Here is a 16,263-nt window from a genome sequence, read left to right as displayed (position 1 = left end):
TGATTTAGTCAAACTGAGTACAAGATTTAATTGGTCTGATGCTGATTTGCCCACTCCTGAACCTTTGGCCAGCTGGTTTACCCCAGGGTGGGTTTCTCCTATTTTGACTTTTTTCGATTTCAATAGTCCAGTAGTTTAAACATCCTGGATTATCCAGGAGGGCCCAATGGAGTCACATAGCCCTTAATTAGAGAAGAGGAAGGCAGAGGGGCGAGTCAGAGACTCAGCAAAGGGGAAGTCAAATTAGAAGTGGGAGAGCACTTTGGGGCCACAGACAAGGCCTTTTCTGGAGAAAGGTCTCTGGGAGCTCTGGAAAACGTAAGAAGCATTACACATTGCACCGTGCCCCTCCCACAAATGGGTGTTGGGATCCTGACCCCATCTGCCTATGGATGTCATCCACTTTGGAAACTGGGTTTTCTTTGTCACGTGGAATGAGGTCACAGCGAGGCAGCGCATGTCCTCAACCAAATCGCTTGAGTTCTAAAAAGAGCAGGTGAGAAGCGGAAACAATTACAAACGGGAAGACAGATGTTGCGTGAATATTGCCGGGAAGCCCAGAGATTGCAGACTTCAGAGCGAAAAGGGATCTTCTCCCAGAGATGGCAGAGAGAGGTCCTTTCCCTGTAGCCACTGGAAACTAGCAGCCAGTAGAACACAGCCTTCGACCATCTCAGGAAAGCTGTTCCTACCATGGAGTCCTGTAACTGGCCCAAGGATCCATTAAGTACCCATAGGACACGAAGGCAGCCTAACGACATCTGCAGGCCCAGGGGTTTGCGTGCCTCCCACGGTTTTCGAATGCGCCACTGAAATAGGACTTCAGTAAGACAGAGGAGGGGAGGGAGCAGGTGGGTTGTCAGGGGCGTGGTGGTCTTATAATAAATATTATAAAATTACAAGACCTTTAAAAATTGGCTTAAATTAAAATTATACATACAAGAAGAAAACATAAAAATAAGTGAGAAAACAAGGTGGAGAAAAATAAGCTAGCACACACGTAGCCCTCTCAAAGGTATCCTGTCTGACCAAGATTCCCGGTGCCAATATGACAAAAAACACCAGTGTTGCTCAGCAGAAATGCAGCTTTAATCCAAAATTCGAAAGTAGTTTCAAAAGAATAAAAATTACTTTCTGGGGGGCGTAAGAAAGAGAGAGTAAATTCAATTGACACATTTTACAGGCAGGAACACTGTTTCAACTTTTCAAGACAGTCTTGAAAATTAAAAACAAAAACATATGTTTTAGGTAGAAAGGGTGACTCTAAAATTGTTGTCTCACTGTTGATTTCTCGGACAATCATAAAGTGTTATTCATTGCCACGGAAATTTCTAGACCTTTTCATAGTCCCAGCAACCAAGCAGAAAGCACGGTGTTGGGAAAGCAACCAGCCTTATCAGACATGCGATGTCTGCCTCTGCTCAGATCTCTAGGGCAGGCGAGTTCATTAGTTGCCACTGCCAGTTATGAAGCATTCACTCTGTACCTAACATTCATGATCTTATTCAATACAGGCACCAGATCTAGCCGGTTGGTACTAGAATATTCAGGATGTATCTGAAGAACACACAACGAATAAGTGACTGAACGTAGATACAGCCACACACAACCGTTAACACTCCTAACACATAATCTTCAAAAGCAACGGGATAAGGAGAAATGAAAAATCAAGGACTTCAACATGCGCTTCACAAAGGAAGGGATACATAGGACCAATAAATACTTGCAAAGATATTCAAACCTCCCTAATAATCTACCAGAATTGCCTAAGCTTTGGGGACACTTCTTGATGAAATTGATTTAACAAAAAAAGAAAAGATTATTCCATAATAGATAAGATCATTTAAATTAACATAATTAAATCCCACAAGATGTGCTTGAACACCCTGCAAAGTACCAACTATTAAATTTCAATCAGCAGGACCAAGATGTAGTAGGCCTCCTTCTCCCCATTCCTCTGGCTCAGGACAGCTGAAAGCCCTGGGCCCGTGACAGACCAGTACACGTCAGAGGATTAGGAAAATGAAGAGACAAAGCTGAACCTCAGCTAGGAACCTTGAGACCTAAACTACAAGGCAAAGTCAGTCCCCTGTGTTTGCCTTTGATGCCATAGATGCTAGCCTGGGCTGTCAACCAGGTTTATCTGTGGGAGTGGATTACTAAAACGTGCCAAGAAAATCTACTCTTTCTAGCCAAAGGATCAGAAAGGGGATATCTTATCAATACAGAGCGCTTACAGATAACGGCTCTGTTCTAGCCAAAACATGGGGTCGGGGTGGTGAGCTTCACCTCCAAAAGAAAGGCAGAGTGGAGCCTGGACCTGCACTCTTGTCCAGCTGTAGCGAGTTCCCTTCACCTTGTCAGTGGAGGTCATGAAGGAATCGTGGGCTTCCACTCACCCTCCTCAGTGGCTACAATACATATTCTTCCCACTCTTTACTGGTGTCAGAGAGGCCTCGTAGGGAACCTGAACTCTCCCTTAAACCCAGAAGCATCAACAGGGCCTGAGAGAGAAATCTGGACTTTTATCCAACAAAGGAGGAGCCTTGTTGACCAAAACGAAATGACTGAATTAAACTCAGTTCTTGCTGAATCTCATTGCTTGTTTGTTAAATATACTTGCCTGCCTAAGATTTCAAATTTGCTTAGCAGCATTCAAAAGAGATAACCCCGACCTTTCACAGTGGCTTGTCAATTACCCAGGAACCCCAGCGGGGCAGTGATTATACATTAGGCTGCTAAGATCATCAGTTGGAAACCACCAGCTGCTCCCAGGGAGAAAGATGAGGCTTTCTCCTCCCATAAGGACTTACAGTCTCATGAAACCGAAGGGGCAGTTCTACACTGCCCTACAGGTGGGCATAGGTCAGAATTGACTTGATGGCAGTGAGGTTTTGCAAGAGTTAGTCTTGGAAACCCACAAGGGCAATTCTACCCTGTCCTATAAGGTCACCGTGAATTGACATTGACGCTACGGCAGTGAGTTTGCTTTTAGGAATTTGCTTTTAGGAATTTAGCCCAGTTAACTGCTAGCACTACTGAGTGATTTCTCTCTGGTCAAGTCAGGCCATGAAAAAAAATATATGCTCTAAAGAATCTTGACATAGCTGTCTTTTGTATGAAATTGACCCAAGAAATATTTCTGTATGACAAAGATGTAATAAAGAGAATATTTTGAAAGGGGCTGAGTCAATCTTGTCTAAATCTTCCCAGGATTTTTGTCTTAACAAGCTGCATTTGGAAATGAGGGGCTGGTACTATGATTGTCTGGCTGTTAGGTGTGGAAGCCTTGTATGATCCTGCACCACCAACCCAGTTGGTAGTGTTATTTGAGGCAGGGTTGTAGCCACTGTGTCAATCCACAAGGAGAATGGAATGGAGGAGGAGTTGTTCAATGTAAAAGTGATGCTCCCGAAAAAAAAACCAAATAAATAAATTTTTAAAAGTGATGCTCTCCTCTGTATACCTTCACTTAATTCATAATAAAATGTTTTTTTTTAATTTACGACAAATACCGTATCATCTCCCTGACATGAAATGGCAAGTATAGGCCAATACAGATAGGTCAAAGGTTTGCACATATAACCCTATTCTAGCTGTTGGAGGGAAGGGGCGAGAAGGAGCTATTTTTGATGAAGCAGTGATTCGTGTTCCTTTGTCTTTCACTTTCTCAGTAAATCTTCTTCATTTCCTTCGAAGGACGGTGTGCATTTTGCCCTACAGCTTCCACTACCTGGCGGTATAAGGAAGCATCCTCTCTCTCCCTCCCCAAGCATAGTGTCAGAGGAGACCTGTTAAAACAGAAAAGCTGAATAAAATTCAGGGTCGTAGAATATAGGAAATATGATAATATTTTGAAGCATTCCTGTTATACAAAGAACCAGGAAAACCACACCTGAATCTTAAAAGACAACAACAGATGTGCACACTGAAATGACACAGGTATTAGAATTCTTGGACAATTGTTTTAAAATAGCTGTCATAACATTTCAACAAACATAACTTGGAACAAAAGAAAAAATAAAAGACATCAAGAAATAAGTAGAAGACATAAGGAAAACTCGATGAAATTGTCGTTTTGAAAATACATTAATCCGTCAGCCAGGGCAAGATATGACAAAATAACAATTTATAAACTATCAAGGGCTCATGAGGGACGTGGGAGCGGGGAGGGAGGGGAAAATGAGGACCTAATGCCGGGGGCTTAAGTGGAGAGGAAATGTTTGAGAATGATGAGGGCAATGAATGTACAAATGTGCTTTACACAATTGATGTGTGTATGGATTGTGATAAGAGTTGTATGAGCCCCTAATAAAATGATTTTTTTAATTAAAAAATAAAACACATTAATCAAAATTAATAAAGCAAAACTCTATGGAAGGCTCAATAACAGGATGGAGAGGACAGAAGAAATACTCAATGAGCTAGAAGAAAGTCCCCAACCCATTGACATTAAGGTGATTCAGACTCATTGTGACCTTATGCAGGATTTGGGGGACTTTAAATCTTAACAGGAGCAGATAACCTCCCTTGGAGTTAGGCGTCCACCACGAAATTACTTAATCTGAACAACAGAGAAAATGAACTTGAAAGGGAAAAAAATGAACAGAGTCTCAGAGGACCACAGAAACATATAAAATATTAGCTTTCCCAGAGTCCAGGAATGGAAGAAAGAGCAAAAGAAGAGAGGGCTGGATAAGTGTGCAATGAAATAATGGGTGAAAATCCCCACATTTGACAAAACACGTCAACCTGCAGATTTAAGAAGCTGACAAGACCTCAAATAGGATAAACTCAAAGATAAGTCAGGCCAAAAAGTACCAGCTCGTACTTGCAGAAACTGAAGGAAAAAAGACAGCTGCTTTTAGAAATCTATCATTTCTATGACTTTGAACAAATTGGGGGAGCGGTCCTTTTCATTTTGTACCAGAATTTTTTCTTTTTTTTCTTTAAATCATTTTACTGAGGACTCGTACAACTCTTATCACAATCCATGGAATCAGGACTTTATTGGGGGCATATACAACTCTTATCATACATCCATGGAACCAGGCATGTTTGTACATATGTTGCCTTCATTCTTTTCTAGACATGTACTTCCTATTGCGCCTTTGTATCAGCTCCTCTTTTCCCCCACTTCCCTCCACCCCACCCTCATAACCCCCGCTAGATTGTACATTGTTATTCTTTTCATCTCTCACACCGACCACTGTCTCCCATCCCCCATGTTTTCTGTTGTTCTTCCCCTGTAGAAGGGTGTATAATTATGTGTGACGGATTTCTCCTTTCCCCCTTCCTCTCCCCCTCTTCCCCCTACCCTTCTGGCATCACTATTCCCACTCCTGTCCCTGGATTCTGTGTCGTGAGCTCCCATCCCTTTCTATACCTGTGTACGTGTTCCGGTCTAGTCTGAACTGGGAGGCAGTACTGGGGTCATGGTAGTGGGGGGTGAGGAAGCCTCAAGGAACCAGAGGAATAGAGTGTGCTTCATCGATGCTTTACTGCACCCTGGTGACTCATCCCCTCCCTGTGGGCCCTCTGTCGGGAGATTGTTCCATTAATTTTTCCTTTTATACCAAAGAATTACTCAATTTTTTGGAGCAGATCATTGAGCTCATTACTATTCTACCTTTCTTTACAGTGGGGGGCGGGGGGAGTGCAAACTCACTGTCATCAAGCTGATGCTGACTCACAGCAACTCTATAGGATGGGTGGAACTGTTCCTGCGACTTTCTGTAACCCTTTATGGGAGTAAAACACCCCATTTTTCTCCTGGACACTAGGAAAGGAGACAATAAAAATACCATTGAATGGCACTGGTGGGGTTTCTCTATCTGTTTAAATATAATTCCTCCTCCAGAAAATATAACTTCATGTTCAAAATAAACAATCAGGTCTACAACCTATATAAAATTGGAAATCCAAACCATGAGCTTATTTACCAGACTAATAGGATGAATACAAATGTAAACATTAAGTCAAGAAGATTGCTATGAAATCATAGAAACCTACATTAAACTAAAATATCCGCGTGTGAAATGACTGTTTCTCGATATATCTTCCTTCTCAGCCTCTACTTCTGAAGGCAGTGTTTCCATGCATCTAACCCCTTCCCCAAAACGCACTCTTCTCCATTTGGACCATGTCCAGAGGATACCTCCGCCATTCTCAGGGGGCTCATGTGAGCTCCCTTTCAATGTTCCGTACGTTTTGTAAACAAAAAGAAGACTGAAGGGGAAAAATCAAGGCTGAAGGGTGACAGGTGATTATCTTATGTCCTTCAAGATAACTGTCAAGATTACCCCTTTGGAATTCCAAACATAATCCTATAACCTTCTGAGCAGACCCCTTTGCCTTGAATTTAACTGGCTCAACAGATCCCCTCAGAAGCCACTGTTTCGGTTGGACCTTGCCTTCTGGATCATATTGGTAACTAAAAATTTGTTCCTAGTTATGATTTAGCCCATCAAATAAATTCATTAAAAAAATAATACTAATATTCATTAGCTTCAGTCTTGCTTAAAGGAACAAGGGAAAGATCATGTGACCTCGATCTAATTGAAATTTTACTGAGGCCACCATACTCACTAAAAATTCAAAACACCAAACCATGTGAGAATTCAACTTCAGTAGCTATTACATCTATGGTAATTCCACATTCCTCCACCAGTTTCTGGACTTCAGAAACACGTTCTTCATCTGTCCATGTTGACATTCTTCCCTTTCTTGGTTCATCTTTGAGGTCTTCCCAACCTTCTTTAAAATGCGTGACTCGTCTAAGAACTCTTGTTTTATATGGGTAGCATCCATGTAAACTTGTTACAAAGCTCCCACGATTTGGAAAGATGTCCACGTGAATGTTGTTAAATTTTTTATCAGGCCTGCCTGACCTCAATATCGTGCTTTCCACCCATGACACAAAAAGTATCCTGTTTTTGTTGTTGTTTTGTTTGGTTTTTAAGACACCCTAATGAGACTAAGATGTCTATCTATATTACTGAACTTGTCTGTAGTCATCCACTGATTAGAGACGTGTTTAAATATGTCTCGTTTGTACTAAACATATGCTTGAAATGGATGCTTTTTGCATTCATTTTTTACTTGTACCAGTATGTGAAACAAGAAATCCATAGGGCCACTCTGAGTTGGAATTGAGTCAGTGGCGGGGAGTTGCAGTTTGTAGAACCAGGAAAAAGATAAGTTATCTGCTCTCATAAGCATTAAAGTCTCCAAAACACTCCTAGACTTATTTATCGAGTTGACATGTAATTATGAAACTACCACAGGAGAGAGAGTCAAGATGGCATCCAGGCAGCATCACCCACCTGGTGCTCTTGTTGTTAGGTCAGAAAATTAAGAGATAAGCAGGGAAATATTGGGAGGCGTGGTGCTAAAAAATAGATTCAGTGTACTAGGGTCCAGTTCAGCCTTCCTCCAACAATTTTTTCCCACAGAGCAATTCGAGAACTTGCTGAAATGCAATAAGTTCACTGTCTCTACCCTGGGGCTCTACTAATCCCTTACCAGTACAGAGGGACAGTGTCTGCCACCCCAAGGTCCTAGACGCTCAGTGTGCAGTAATTTCCCCAGGCTGCTGTCTAAATGTGATCATAATCCCAGGCTTGCAGAGAGCCTCCAGGCCTAGCCACAAGACCACACACAGGAGTTCTCTCTGTATCCACCCAGCTCCTGCATTCTATGACTTTGCATACTCCCTCCCCAGCCAGGAATAGAGTGATTTCATCAGCCATGCCCTCTCCCCAGCTCTGTGCCTGCCAGCATGGGTAACAATAGATAGTCACTAATTTGCCGCAATTGAAGAAACCCTGAGATATTTACCCATGGCATAGCTGTGCAGGAGAGAGCCAGGAGTGACACAGAAGTGCAGCTGTGGGAGAATTCAGATCCAGTAGGCCCCAAATCCATTTGGCTAATCTGGTCCCCTTTCCCTGGGGGATAATGCAGCACAGCCCCAATACCATCACAACTCACAAGCCCATTAAAAAATAAAATAAATAAATACATGTTTAAACCCTTACAATTCTAGGCTGTATTCCTTTCTGTAACTTTAAAGGAATGCCACCATAAACCTGGTCTTGTCTATTAGCATAACATTAGCATAATAGAGCAGACAGAATTCTAATCCCCAGAGCACACCTAGGATTTCAACATAACCAAATTGGAAAAGCCAGGGATTGACAGTCATAGCCCTACCACTTTGGGGCACCACAGATAGTCTTTAAAAGACTACAATTTTTTTAAAAAAGACTATAAATTTTGGCCAGAAAGTCCAGACCAGGCCCGCCCCAACCCAGCCCAGATGCATACCTACAGGCATTTGCCTCAACCCACCCTCTGTAGTCCACCACCGCCTCCAGCCACTGAATCACCACTTCACCTCGCCTACATAACAGCACAATCCACCACCATAGTAGGCCACACGGAGTCCCCTAAACCACTTTTATCAGTCACACAGAGAAAGAGCTCAGGGCCCCTCGGTCTCCTGGGAATATGGTACCCAGTTCTTCAAAACGGACACACAGACAGCAGCATACCTCAACACCCTCAACAAGAAAACAACAACAAAAAACGCAACAGCAGAAGAAGTCCTAAACCTAGCAACACTCAGAGAAAGAACAGACGTTGATCTGCAACAAAAAGAAATCTTCAGAATGCTGATTGGAGTAATACAGGCTATGACGGAAGCAATGCAGATGCAATGATGAAGGAGATGAAGTTCATGATAGAGGGGATGAAGTCCACAATAGAGAAGATAAGGTTCACGAACCAAGGGAAATACAAGAACTAATGGATGAGGTAACAGAAGCAAAACACACCAGGAGTACTGGCAGCAATATAGGAATATGGAAGAGTGGCAGGATACAAGATCAACAAACAGAAGTCTATTGGTTTGCTATATACATCGGACAAGGCCATGGAAGAGGAGATCAAGAGGGCAGTACCCTTGAAAATAGCCAAGAATAAACTGAAATATGTAGGGATATAGCTAACAAACAAACAAAAAAGACTTATACAAGGAAACTGCAGAACCCTACTACAGGAACCCAAAAGCGACCTCCACAAATGAAAGAATATCCCATGCTTGTGGATCAGAAGATTCTGCATAGTAAAGACGTCAATCTTACCCCAAGGCACTATAAAATTTCAACACTATTTCAATTCAAATACCAACAACCTTCTTCAAAGAATTGGAAAAACTGACCCCCCAATTTCATATGGAGAGTGAAGAAGCCCTAGAGAACGCCTCAAGAAGAAGGACCAAGTTGGAGGGCTCACCTTACCTGACTTTAACACCTACTATACAGGGACAGTGGTCAAAATGGTGTGGTACTGGAATAAACGACAGACACTCAGACCAATAGAAAAGAACAGAAAACTCAGAAATAAGACCATTAGTATATAAATAACTGATCTTTGTCAAGGACCCCAAAAGCATCAATTGGGAGGTGGATGCCCTCTTTAACAAGTGGTGCTGGAAATAATGGATATCCACATGTAGAAAGATGAAACAAGACCCTTACCTCACCCCATACACAAGGACAAGCTCAGGTGGATCACAGACCTCGAAGTAAAATCCCAAAATATCAGGACCATCAACGAAGAAATGGGGACAAACCTAAGAACCTTGGTGCAGAGAACACAAAGGCAAACTGTAATAGGGAAAGCTACACACAGATGAAGCTGAAATCGACATGGGATGTTTCCAAGGATAAAACACCTGTGTACATCAAAAGACTTTTCTAAGGAAGTAACAATAGAATTCAGACTGGGAGAGTATTTTTAGCAATGACACAACAGACAAAGGGCTTATTACTAAAATCTGCAATACCATCCTAGCCTGCAAAGAGAGGAACATAGCTTGCCCATGAGGAAATGGGCAAAAACCCCTGAACAGAAGTTTATCTTTGGAGGAGATCAAATGAGAAGAGTTGGAGGAAATTATACAAAGCAATGTTAGCCAATCACAAAAAGACAAGTACCACATGAGTCCATCGAGGTAGGTATAATCAGTAAGTAGAGAAGAAAAGCCATTTATCTCACACTTTACAGCAGCGGTTCTCAACCTGTCGGTCGTGACCTTTTTGGGGGTTAAACAACCCTTTCACAGAGGTTGCCTAAGACCATCGGAAAATATAGATTTCCGATGGTCTTAGGAACCGAGACACTGCTCCTCTATCTGTCTCCAGGCAGGTCTGCCCACATACGAGTACCCAGCATGAAGACTGTTACCCATGCTACACCATGCTTCAAGACAAAATTTTATTTATTTGTAATAAGAAGTAGATATTTCACAATATATAATTACCTATTATTTTGTGATTAATCACGATGCTTCAATTATGTCCAATTTGTAACAATGAAAATATATCCTGCTTATCAGATATTTACATTACAATTCATAACAGTAGCAAGATGACAGTTATGAAGTAGCAAGGAAAATAATTTTATGGGAAAAAAAAGAAAAGAATTTTATGGTTGGGGTCACCACGTGAGGAACTGTATTAAAGGGCCACAGCATTAGGAAGGTTGAGAACCACTGCTTTATGGAATGAGGTACAGGCAATCAGGTAGGGGACAGACCCAACCCAAGGCTGATCATGTCATTCCAACACAAAGAAGAAAGGGGTAGAGGAAGCAGGGAGGGAGGAGGCAGGAAAGGGGAGTGGGAAGCGAGGCAATAGTATTGTCTATGTCTCCACAGATTTGGGAGTATGAGTACAGACCCCACCACTGCGTGCCAAACCTTGAGGATAGCACAACCACATGCAACAACTCGTGAACACAGAGGTCTGCAGGCCCGGCCCCAGTCAGACCCAAACTGATTCACCACCACCACCCCTAGAAGGATGTGCTACAGAGGACAACACGAAACCTACTCATTGGGGAGAGGGGCTGGCCTGCCACACCCATACAGAAGCAAACCAAGAAGGAAAACGAGAGAACGAGGGACTAGACCCCATACTGGCATATCAAGGCCCGAGGACAACATCTCTGCACGGAGCTGCTAAGGCACAGAACGGACTATAGGCCGACAACAGCTCCAGACATAATGCCCCCTTCACTGGAGCATAACTCCAGAGAGGACAATACTGGGGACACAAGGTGGGGAGTGAGCCTGGTCTGACCGCCCCCACAGTGGGGCAAACCAAGAAGGGTACATGACAGATCAGCCACAGGGCAAAGCAAAGCCACAAAACCCCTGAGGAGCCCCCAAAAGAGACTTCAGGCTATGAGGGCAGTTCCCAGACCCCCCAGGACTGGTGGGGAGATAGTCATAAAGGTCAGCGGACAGGCCTGGAACTATGTATGTTTTTTTCTTTTGGGGGGGTGGGGGTTGTTGGTTTTTTCTCTCTTTATTCAATCTTTCATTTTCTGTTTGTTTTACCTCTGTTATTATTATTTTGCCTATTTATATAAGATAGGCATGGGAAGCAACCCTGAGTAGAAAGTAATGGGACCAATGGTTCCAGAGGGACTCGGGGAGGAAGTGGTGGGGAAAAGAGTGGTGGGCAAGCAACACCATAGACAGGGGAACAACTAGGAAATTAAAAGCAACAGGGAGGAGGACTTAGAGATCCTGGTGGTACTGAAACAACAGCAACTAACAGAAGAATTACGAAGAGGCAGAAGAAGGGCAAACATGATGTTGGGGCAGGAGGAAGGTATAAGGAAACAGATGAAAGATCTAGGAAGCAAAGCTATGAAGAGAGGTATAAAGATAGGTGTGCACTTATGCAAATATATTAATTCATAAAAATAGAGGCATTGGACTATGTACATATTTTTATATGGCAATACATTGAGGAACTGGACGAACTTTGGGCCTCTGCTCAAGCCCTCCCTCATCGCAAGAACATTTTGTTCTAACACCTGGCATTCTGTGGTGCTCACCCTTCCAACAGGATCGCTGAAGACAAAATGGGTGCATAAGCAAGTGTGGTGAAGAAAGCTGATGGTGCCTAGTTATGAAAAGATATAACATCTGGGATCTTAAAGGCTTGAAGTTAAACAAGCGGACATCTAGCAGGGAAACAACAAAGTCCACATGGAAGAAGCACACCAGCCTCTGAGACCACGAGCTGTCGACAAAATCAGACAACAGGCATTGAAAGACCCCCAAAATAACCAAACCTATTCTTGAGAATGAGGGGGGTTGGAGCAGAAACTCAAAACCCATCTGTAGACAATAGGACATCCCCTCACAGACGGGTCACGAGGAAGGGATGAGTCAACCGGGGCGCAGTATAGCACCAATGAAGCACACAACATTGCTCTGGTTCTTTGAGGCTTCCTCATCACTGACTCATGACCCTAGTCCTGCCTTTCAGTTCTGGATAGCCCAGGGTGTGTACATTGGTACAGATAAGAGCTCATGACACACAGAATCCAGGTCAGATAAACCCCTCAGGAACAGAAATGGGAGTAGTGATACCAGGAGGGTAGGGGGCAGGAGGGAGGAAGGAGCAACCAATTGCAATGCTCGATGCACAACTCCCCGACCAAGGGGGATGAACAACAGTAACGTGGGTGAAAGGAGACAACGTCGGGGTAAGATATGAAAATAATAATAATTTATAATTTATCAAGGGATCACGAGGGTGGGGCAGGGGAAGAGGAGCTGATACCAAGGGCTCAAATAGAAAGCAAATGTTTAGAAAATGATCACAACATATGTACAAATATGCTTGATACAATTGATGTATGGAATGTTATAAGAGCTGTAAGCCCACAATAAAATGATTGAAAAAGAAGAAGAAACTACAAGATATACATAAAACTTCCTTTACATAATAAAGAATATCTAAAACTAAGAGTTAACGTATTTAACAGTGAAGTATCAGAAGCATTCTCATTAAATTTGCCATGCTTGCTAACACAATTATTCTATTTTGACGTGTTAGAACAAAAATAGCAAGTGTGGTATAACTATTAGAAAATTACTAGAAAGTAATTATCATTATTTAAGCTTGTTGCTCTGAAAACCAAAAAGAATCAACTCAAAAAGATACTGTAAGTCACGACATAGTAAGATGACTAGTGTTTTTATCTAGCAAAACTTCAAAAACAAACTATTAAAGCACTGGAGAAAATATACGGTTGATAAGCATCTAGCAAGTTAGCAGATTTTTCTCTAGAAGTTAAACGCAAAGAGGAAACAGAGGTCTCTGAGGAAGAAAAAGATGGTACGCTCTTTGTCACGGAGAAGAAAAGGTACGACCTGGCACATGTACTTTTATTAGGTAGCTAGGAACAGGGACTGGGGGTGTCTGGAGCCCCACTCCACCGCTACAGGAGGTTGGAAGAGAATCAGGCAAAGCTCAGCCAGCCATAAAGGCTAAGGGGCATGCACCAATTCAAGCCGGAGCCAGGTGGGCGGTACACCTGGGTGGGCCCAAACTAGGCCCGGTGGGCTTAATTCAGCCAATGGGGTCAACCAATACCTTCAACCATGCCTCCCAGCCAAAGGCCCCAGATACCAGGAACTCAAGGCCATCTGGCCTCTTATTTTCATCTTCCTCGCCCTCCTGCTCACAATGCAGAAGTCTCTCTGTCCTCCAGCCACCGCGTGTGGGTGTGCAATTTTAGGATGGTGCCCATGTTCAGTGACTGTAAAACCTGAAACTTCTTCTGTCCTTTATAAAAACTCACTTGGGTCACAAACCAAGCTTCGGCATGAATTCTTTCTCGTACGAGGCCAAGAACCGAGGTATTTCCCACCTGAGAAACCTAACAGTTTCTCTATGGGTTCTTAAGGATGGCAGGGCACTGCAGCGGGCATGAAACTGCCTGTGAGAGATTGTTTTATATACGGGGCACTCTTGCCTTCCCTTTGGTAATAGCTTTCGAACTTGGATGACCTTAGGCCCTAGAGTTGTGGGTCTCAAACTGGGGGCAAGGATATGTGAGTACTTGAAGCTGTTCTCTTTGAAAATACTAGGCCCCACTAATACTCAAGATTTCCTCAGGCTGCCGTAACAGAGGACCACCACCTGAGTGGCTTCACTCATCTGACATACATCATCTCAGTTGTGGCGGTTACAAGCCCATTTTGGCTGGACCATGGTCCCTGTGAAGGCACTAGCGGAAGGCCCTTCCTTGTTTCTAGTTTCTAGTAATCCCAGGTGGCCCCTGGTTTATAGATGCATCTTCATGTGGCCATCTTTTCTCCATCTATGTCTTTGAGTTTCTTTTAAGGACAGGGGAGTTCATAATTTTTTTTATGTTGGGTTTAGAAATTATTTCCCTAGATCCTTTTGCAAAGTCTTGTCCCATGTGGTTGGACATGCTCTGGCCTTCTGTTGTTCAGAGTTGTGTACTGTTGCATCGGTCGGCCAGCTTATTTCATGTCTGAGGAACAGGGTCTGGAAAGACCAGGTTGAAGCTGTCTCTTGCATGATTGCATGGTTCTAGAGGCCCATTTTTTCAATATGCCAAGTTAACAATGGCAGTGACTGCAGGCCAATGGTTCTGGACCCCACCTGTGTTCTGAATTCTATCGCCATGTTCATCGTGCTTCAAAAATTACCCTCCTCTGTCTCTTATGCTTTCCCCCACTATCCTCACATTCTCTCACTTTTGAGTTTCCCCATCACCGCAGGCATGTATTTTCTAGTCCAGAAATTTCACGTCTCTCACTCTCTCCTCATCAATTGTCCCAATGCCCCCTTTTCTTGACAATCCAACCCCTCCGTCTTTCATTCCATGTTTCATTCAGATTTGAAGTTCTTAAATGCTTCTAAGTCCATATACACAAGCCATATGTGAAAATATTATCATTGTAAACATAAGACATGCTCAGCAGTCAAAACACGGTCTCCAACCTTGCCAGTACCATGTCCATGGATAGGAACCCTGCTGGTGTCGTGGGCTACACATTGGGCCACCACGTAGAAGACCAGCAGTTTGAAATCACCAGCCACTCTGAGGGAGATGGGGCTTTCTACTCCCATAAAGGTTTAGTCTCAGAAACGCACAGGGGCAGCTCTGCTCGGTGCTACAGGGCCACTGTGACGCAGGAATGACTCGATGACAGCGAGTTTGTTTGGTGTCCACTGTGAATAATATGGAGCAGTCCTCGCCAGCTTTTTATCAAGGTATTTACATGCGGATGGTACTTGCATAGTTTTATGATGCGTGGCATATTCCTTTTCCCATTATTCATTCTTTTTTTGACCACTACGGCATTTTAATGGACTTGCAAATTATTTCTAATTTTCTTCCTTGTTGGTGGACTTTCTGGTGATTTCTCTTTTCCATTTTAAAAACAATTATCGAAGTGAGAACCCTTGTCTGTCTCATTGCTCCAGTGCAAGTTCATCTGAGGACAGTGAGAAGGAAGGAATTCCATCAGATGATGACCTTAGAGTCTGGGGAAAGAAAGAAGGCTGGTGACACACCTAAATTCCACAAGTTGAAACTGGACATCTTGGTAAACAGACTGATAATAATCGCTAGAACTCTAATCTATGGAATGTTCTTAGCAGGGTGTAGTTTAGTGATGGCCACAAAACGGAGAATGTGTGGATTTTCTTGCATACAACTATCTGGGGAAAGAATGGAGTTAGACCTAGGATGTCCAAGATTTCTCCCTGCTCTGCCTGTGCCTCTTGCTTGCTTGAATCTTGGAGATTGTGAGTGCAGCTAGACATGGGTAAAATCTTTGTTCGTTGGGATCTGCTTTGACAATATGCTCTTGGGTTGGCAGAGACGGCTGCATGCTGTCTCCCCCGAAGGCCAGTTTCAATTCTCACCGAGACTGTCAGAGTTCATTTCTCCATGGCAGCAGCAGCATTCACTATAGTCTCACTGGAGGCCCTTGTCTTTTATTTTGTACTTTTTGTTTTACTTGCACTACTAGTTTGTTGTTGTTGTTAATTTTTTGTGCTTTAATGTCAGCAAAGGGAAGGACATTCCCACAGCCCTAGGTCACCCTGGCTCCAGGCTGTGGCTGCAGCCTGTCCTACTCACCCACTTGGTCTATTTGTAAATTAACTGGTAATACAAAAATAACCACTACAAATTCCCCGTTTGTGGCATATAAAATCAGACAAAGTACTTGTCTCATCACCTTCACTAAACATTTTCTGAAAAATACAACATAGATTTAACTTCTAGTTTTGTTGTTTTTCCCTGTAAAAACAATAGTAAAATAGTCTTCTTAAGAATTAAGTAGTGGAAAGAAAAACAAAAGAAAATAGTGGAAACACCAACCGGATTACATACAAGGCTACAGTACAAGTG

The sequence above is a fragment of the Echinops telfairi genome, unplaced genomic scaffold, assembly GCF_000313985.2.
Source record: "Echinops telfairi isolate 266 unplaced genomic scaffold, ASM31398v2 ScPeMD7_7;HRSCAF=31, whole genome shotgun sequence".
Classification (NCBI taxonomy): Eukaryota; Metazoa; Chordata; class Mammalia; order Afrosoricida; family Tenrecidae; genus Echinops; species Echinops telfairi.
This window is presented reverse-complemented; position numbering follows the sequence as displayed.